The following is a 7,115-nucleotide window of genomic DNA, read 5'->3' on the forward strand; positions in this document are numbered from 1 at the left end:
ACTATTTTTAGCAGTTTTTCGGGTCCTAAACTTCCAGAGCAATTTTGCCCCCCTAAATGACATTGTTTTTAGGTCCGCAATAGTTCCATAGTAGTAGACAAGGGCTTGCGGCAAATCTTATAGTAATTGGAGAGATATTTCCAACGAGGTATCGTACGCACCAAACAGAGATAATATGACCAAGTTACGACCCCAAGAAGTTGGATGCCGAACTAACCCCAACGAGACCCACAAACTCTTGTCGTTCCATCTACTGGGGTTAGGGTTTTGGCTGTTTAGGGTTTTCCTTTGTTGTTCAATAATAAAAAGGTCCTTGAGCCTCAATGCAACACAGTTCTGAGGTATGTAGCCGCCACATCTCTTCTCAGAATTAAGCTACCATTGCCCGAGCTAGTTTATTTCCATTTCTTTATGTAAGCATATTTCAGTTCTTTGATATTAATGAAATGAAGTTTTATTTCTTCTACATCTCTTTATTTATGTGTATCTCTGTATTTTGTTGCATTCCTGCATAAGTCCAGATCAGTGGTATCGAAGTGGTTTGAGCTTTCTCTGTTTTTCTTTGCATGTCCCCAATGAGGTTAGGGTATAAGGAGTTAGGGCTCGAACTGGTTGAACATTAGCAAGACTAGCCTCGCAAACCCCAAGGACCTCCCATGCCAGAAGAAAAAAGAAAAATGCAGGGGCAGAAGATCCTTTCAAAATATTGCTCGAAGAAGCCCTCAAGCGACAAAGAAACGCGATGATGGATAACTTTGCCCAGATCCTTCGGCGGCTACCCACAGGCAACACATCTTCATCCAGCAACCACTATGGAGGCACCACTCCTTTTAAGGTACAAATTAACTTTGACATTCCCATATTTGAAGGCCAGATAGATGCAGACACCGTAGATAGATGGTTAAATCGGTTGGAAGGATATTTTCAGTTAAAATTTTTTCCAATCGAGAAAATATTACTTTTGAACTCCTCAAAGACGCCCCACATGTCAAGGACTAGTGGGAAACCTACTGTGAACAAAAGGATGAGAGGGAATCCTCACTATTTTCAGCCACACTGATCCAGGTGGATGTTGGTGGCCACCCACCTATCCCACTTGGACCCCCACAACTATCTCTTTCAGTTTTTCAGTTTCTGTAATTGTAGCACAATTTACTATTTTTAGCAGTTTTTCAAGTCCTGAACTTCTGGAGCCATTTTGAGGCCCTAAACAACGTTTTTTGGAAAATCTAGAAGCATCATGGGTCCATGGACCCATGCTGCTCTTCCCAAAGTTGTAGTGCTCGAATAGATCTTTCTAATGAGCTATTCTATGCGTCAAACGAAGATCGGGTGTCAAAGTTACAACCCCAAGAAGTTGATGTACCAACTTACCCAAGACAGGGCCCACAATTTGGCGTTTCATCTTCTAGGGTTAGGTTTTGGGATGTGAAGGGTTTTCCATTTTTTCTCAACCATAAATAGGCCTTCGAGCCTCATTGTAACATAGTTCAAAGGCATGTAGCCGCCACATCTCTTCTCAGAGATAAGCTACCATCGCCCTAGCTGGTTTATTTCCATTTCTGTTTGTAAGCATATTTCAGTATTTTGCATTAATGAAGTGAAGTATTATTTCCATTGCATCTCTATATTGATGGTTATCTCTGTAATTTGTTGTGTTCCTGTTTAAATTTGGATCAGTGGTATCAGAGCGGCCTACTTTTTCTTTGTGTTTCTTTGCATATCCCCAACGAGGTCGAGATATAAGGAGTTAGGGCTTGAACTAGTCGAACCTTTGCAGGACCAGCCTCACAAATCCCGACAGCCTCCCATGGAAGATGATAGAAAGACTAGGGGGCAAGAGATCCTATCAAATCTTGCTCGAAGAAGCCCTCGAATGACAAGGAACACGATGATGGACAGCTTTGCCTAGATCCTTCAGCGACTATCCAAAGGCGACACATCAGCTTCCAATAGCTGCTCTGTAAACGCCACACCCTTTAAGGTATAAGTTAATTTTGAAATCCCCATCTTCGAGGGTCAAATGGACACAGATGTCGTATATAAATGGTTAAATTTGCTAGAAGGGTATTTTTCTGTTCATGAATTTTCGAGTCGATTAAAGATTGTTTTCGCTCTTCTCAAAGCAGCCCCCCACGTCAAGGACTGGTGGGAAACCTACTGCGAGTAGAAGGATGAAAGTACGGGCTCATTGTTCTCAGCCGCACCCACTTGGAATTCATTCCTGGATGCCATCAAGGAGCAGTACTACCCTGTCAAAATCTATGAGGACAAATACATAAAGTGGACCACACTGCGGCAGGGAAGGGACCAAGATGTGCTGGAGTTCACAAACATTTTTCATACCCTTCGCACACAGTTGGGTATCAAGGACTCTAAGCTACATTTGGTACTCAAATGCCACGGATGCCTACACAGATACATCTAGGAAGAGATGGAGTTCCTGAACATCTCCTTGCTCAGCACAGCGTACCGATACGCTGTCAAAATCGAGTAGAAGTTTAAACAGAAGAAGCGAGACTTTGGATCTGCGAATCTGAATACCAAAGGACAAAGCCAGGGTGGGGTGACCCAAGACAACCCGTCAAAGCCACAATACAAGAACAACACCACAAAGTAAAAGGACATAGGAAAGTGGTGTGAGTTCCATAAGAGCCCCACTCACAACACAAGTGAGTGTTGGACCAAGCAATGGCTGGTGGCCGAGTTGAAGGCTTCAGAATCAGATGCATGTTTCGACCCTGAGTCAAAACCCGACAAGGGGAATGGCAAAGGGAAGCAGATCATTGATGCGGATCCCAGTGTCATTGTTGCACCGCCAAGATCCAAAAGAATGAGCTCGAAGACCCAGAGGAGGGGGAAGCGTCTTTTCCACTCACAAAAGTGGGTGAAGGGTTCACCGTTGCAATTCATTGTTGATAGTGGGAGCCAGAAGAACCTCATTTCAGCAGAGATCATGAAGCGGTTGGGCCTACCGACTACACCACACCGCAACCATACAGTATCGAGTGGCTTCACCAAGGACGAGATCTTCGAGTTCGCTAGCAGTGCCGCCTTCCCTACAACGTCAAGCCCTTTACAAATGAAGTATTATGTGATGTTGCACCTCTTGATGTTTGTGATGTATTATTAGGCCAACCATACTTGTGGAGGCGACATGTTGTGTATGAGTCAAGGCCTCACGCTGTCATTATTTCTTTGTGTAATTCATTATACAGGATACCAAAGGTAGCCCCACCTACCACCACCTCTTTGATCACTACTAAGAAATGCAGCAAGATCATCTCCCAAACCAGGGAATCATTTCCTGTCTGGTTTGCTCCCAAAGTAAGGGGAAGATCATCACCACATCCATAACCCACGCGAAGGGTTCCTCCACGCAGCAATAGCAGTAGAGGGATACGGTCATGAAAGAACACAGGAACAACTTCTCCTCACCCATAGGGGTACCACACAAACTTAAGGTGGGAAACAAAATCTAGTTTCATCTGCAGAAAGAAGGCCTTACAAGAGCCCATTAGAAGCTCCGACCACGCCGACATGGTCCTTATACCATTACTAAGGTTGTGGGAAATAATGCTTTGGAGTACAACATTCCCCCATTCCTTCACTTGCACCAAGTGTTCAATGTGGACCGTTGTCGACCTTGCTTCCCACCTTTACTGGACACATTAGAGATTGTAGAACAACTCACCAGGGACCAAGTTCAACAGATGGAGGAACTCAACGCAATGGGGACCATTGCTTCCTAAGGGGGGAGGAATGATCTAGGTGGATGTTGGTGGCCACCCACCTATCCCACTTTGACCCCCACAACTGTCTCTTTTAGTTTTTCAGTTTCCGTAATTGTAGCACAATTTACTATTTTTAGCAATTTTTCGGGTCCTGAACTTCCGGAGCCGTTTTGAGGCCCTAAACGACGTTTTTTGGGAAATCTGGGAGCAACATGTGTCCATGGACCGATGTTTATCTTCCCAAAGTTGTAGTGCTCGTATAGATCTTTCTAACGAGCTATTGTACGCGTCAAACAAAGATTGGGTGCCAAAGTTACGACCCCAGGAAGTTGATGCACCAACTTACCCAAGACGAGGCCCACAATTTGGCGTTTCATCCTCTAGGATTAGGTTTTGGGATGTGAAGGGTTTTCTGTTATTTCTCAACAATAAATAGCCCTTCGAGCCTCATTGTAACACAGTTCAGAAGCATGTAGCTGCCACATCTCTTCTCAGAGATACGCTACCATCGCCCTAGCTGGTTTATTTCCATTTCTGTTTGTAGGCATATTTCAGTATTTTACATTAATGAAGTGAAGTATTATTTCCGCTGCATCTCTGTATCTATGGATATCTTTGTAATTTGTTGTGTTCTTGTTTATATCCGGATCACACACCCACTTGGAATTCTTTCTGAGCCGCCATCAGGGAACAATATTACCTTGTCGGGAGCTATGAAGATAAATACATAAAGTGGACCACACTACGATAGGGAAGGGACCAAGATGTGTTGGAGTTCACAAATGTTTTCCACACCCTTCGCACGAAGCTGGGTATCAAGGATTCTGAGTGGCATTTGGTACTTAAGTACAGCAGTTGTCTACACAAGTACATCCAGGATGAGATGGAGTTCTGGACATCTCCTCGCTTGGCGCTCCCTATCGATACGTTGTCAAGATCGAGTAGAAATTTAAACCGTAGAAGCAAGACTTTAGTTTTGCAAATCTGAAGCAATGGAAAGGCGACCCTAAACCACAAAACAAAGGACAAAGCCAAGGCAGGGCGACCCAATACAACCCACTGAAGCCGCAAGCAAAGAACAACACCACGAAGGCAAAGAAGGACACAATGTCGAGCCAACAATCACTAGTGGTCAAGCTGAAGGGTTCCGAATCAAATGCATGTTCCAACTCTGAGTCAGAAATCGACAAGGGGAATGACAAAGGGAAGCAAGTTATCAATGCGAAGCCTAGTGCCACCGTTGCCACCACCAAGATCCAGAAGGATGAGCCCGAAGATCCAGAGGAGGGGGAGCAGCTCTTCTACTCACAGATGTGGGTGAAGGGTTCTCCATTGCAATTCATTGTCAACAACGGGAGACAAAAGAACCTCATTTCAGCAAAGGGTCATGAAGCGATTGGGCCTACCGACCACACCACACCAGCAGTTGTACACCATCAGGTAGCTTTACCAAGGGCGAGATCTTTGAGTCAGCCAACGGTGTCGCCTTCCCTACAACGTCATGCCCTTTACGGATGAGGTACTGTGTGATGTTGCTCCTCTAGAAGTTTGTGATATATTATTAGGCCAACCATACTTGTGGAAGCGGCATGTTGTATATGAGTCTAGGCCTCGCACTGTTATTATTACTTTGGCCAATAAGTTGTACAGGATACTGGAGGTAGCTCTGCCTACTGTAATTTCTTTGATCACTGCGAAGCAATGAAGTAAGATCATTTCCCAGACCAGGAAATTTGTTTTCCTTATGATTCGCCCTCAGAGCAAGAAGAAGATTGTGGCCATAGCCTCCAGACAGGGTTCTCCGCATGGCAGCAGCAGGTGGACAACGTTGTGGAGGAGTACACAAACATCTTCACCTCACCCACAGGAGTACCTCTACACTGTCAGGTCAAGCAGTCCATTGATATAACCCCAGGCACCCCGCTATCCAATGGACCCATAAATCGATGCTCGGTTCTAGAGAACGATGAAATCAAGAGGCAAATTCAGGAACTGTTGCAAAAAAGGCACATTAGACCAAGTTCATCATCCCGTGGGAGCTCGATTGTGTTAGTACAAAATAAAGACAAGACCTAGAGACTCTATTGACTATTCGACACTAAACAAAATCACTATCCGAAATAGGTATCCAATCTCACGGATTGATGACCTTTTGGACCAGCTCAAGGGAGACAAATATTTCAACAAGATTGACTTGAAGTCAGTTAATCACCAGGTATCGATCAAACCCTCTGATGTGTGGAAGACTGCCTTCAAAACCAAGAAGGGCATTTCCGGATGGTTGGTCATGCCTTTCGGGTTGACGAATGCCCCCGCAACCTTCACGAGGTTGATGGATGACATCTTGCGACCCTTCACCAACTCATTTGTGGTGGTGTATTTGGATGACATTCTGATCTTCAGCTAGAGTTGGTAAGAGCATCTCCACCATATTCGACAGATCCTCCAAACCCTGCAGCAACACAAGTTGTGTGCCAATTTGGAGAAATGCACTTTTGGTATGACCCGGGTTCAATAACTGGGGTACATCATTGATGAGCGGGGTGTGCATGTGGACCCAACCAAAATACAATTCATTCAGGATTGGCCAGCCCCAAGCACTCTAACAGAGCTCCACAGCTTTCTGGGTCTTGCCAACTTCTACCACAGGTTTGTGTTGGGGTTCTCTCATATCACTTGCCCTTTGAGTCAAGTCACCAAAAGAGGAGCGAAAGCAAAGTTCTTTTGGTTTGAATCCCAATAGAAAGCATTTTCCGAGTTGAAGTATTGCCTCTACTTTGCACCAATACTCACATTTCCAGACCTACAGGAACCATTTGAGATCGAGACAAATGCCTATGACTATGCTATTGGTGTAGTTCTTAGCATATCACAATGAGACGCTTTCAGACATAGTCTGAAAGTATCACACCTATGACAAAGAGATGTATTCCATTGTGCAGGTCTGCCAACAATGGAAGCATCATATTGTGGGGAAGGACATGGTCATCCACACATACCACCGACCCCTGCATTTCATACAGACACAAGGGAAGCTGTAGAACGATCGTCATAAAAAATGGTCCAGATACCTGCAATAGTTCCATTTGAACATTAAGTACAAGAAGGGCAGCACCAACAATGTTGCAAACTACCTCAGCTAACCATCAGTCATGGTGCTAACCACTGTGCTCGACTCTTTGTGAACACGAGACTGCGGAGTGGCCGCATCTTTACAAGAGTGATCCAAAATTCGACAACACATACCAGATGCTCCTGGAAGGCAAGCAAGTTCCAAAATTTCACCACCTCTATGTTCCTTCAAGAGAACATGCCAAGATGATTTGGGAGGCGCACTATAGTCAAATCATTGGACATTTCAGGGTAGAGAAAATAGTGGCA

Source organism: Pinus tabuliformis, chromosome 7, assembly GCF_031772625.1.
Source record: "Pinus tabuliformis cultivar Carrire ecotype Pingquan chromosome 7, CPIR1, whole genome shotgun sequence".
In the NCBI taxonomy this organism is placed as follows: Eukaryota; Viridiplantae; Streptophyta; class Pinopsida; order Pinales; family Pinaceae; genus Pinus; species Pinus tabuliformis.